We start from the raw sequence: 1,018 nt of genomic DNA on the forward strand, positions 1-1,018 counted from the left end.
ATATCTCTCTTAGTTCTTAACACTGAGTAGGCAGAAAAGAAAGACCAAACAGTTCATGATACTGACACTAAGTGTGTAGATACTGGTTTGTCCTTCTAGGGTTGCTATCTATTTTATATGCTAAGGCAGAAAAAGTTGGGGGGAAAACACCCCTTTAGGAATGGGGAATGGACGATTCAGTTTAATCAAAAGAGAAGAGTTAACAGATTTGCATTTAAGTATCAAAGGCCACCTAGTGGAGGCTCCTTTGAAAGAGAAGCATGGGCTCAGGTTCATGTGGAAGGTTTGTCCTCCAGATGGTGACATAAAGAGGTGGTGGTCAGACGTTTAAGAGGTGAAGTCTAATGGAAATTAGTTTGGAGGTTCATAAAAAGCTTTTAAAAAAAATCCCATTCTTTTCTATATATATCATGCTTGTGTATTACAAAAGTATAAATTCTTCTAGTAGAAAGACATTTCTCCAAAAAAAAAAAAAAATCCACTTTACCTCTTCTAGATATCATCCAAAAAGGAGTTAAATTTATCATATTGCAAGGATGCACCCATACCCAGATTTAGAGTAACACAGTTTAAAACAGCTAGATCTTGAAAACATATGACCATCAGTGGATGAGTAGATAAAGAAAATATGGTGTGTATGCACAAGGGGATACTACTCTGGCATAAAGAAAGATAAACTTGAAAAAAATAAAATAAAAGAGCAAAGCATCTATAGGTAAATGAATGCCATTTGAGAACATAATGTAAATTGAAATTAGACATCATAATCATTCATGTTATGGTTTGTGTCTAGTTGTCTCCCCAAAGCTTATGCAGTCATGGAGTAGAATTCTAGACTTTGTGATTAATTCATGATCCAGTGCTGGGATTATGGGTGTGAGTGCTGCTGGGATTATGGGTGTGAGTGCTGCTGGGATTATGGGTGAGTGGTGCTGGGATTATGGGTGAGTGGTGCTGGGATTATGGGTGTGAGTGCTACACACAGCCTGGGATAGATAGCCTGAATACAACAAAAGGA

Source organism: Octodon degus, unplaced genomic scaffold (assembly GCF_000260255.1).
Source record: "Octodon degus isolate 3935 unplaced genomic scaffold, OctDeg1.0 scaffold00066, whole genome shotgun sequence".
In the NCBI taxonomy this organism is placed as follows: Eukaryota; Metazoa; Chordata; class Mammalia; order Rodentia; family Octodontidae; genus Octodon; species Octodon degus.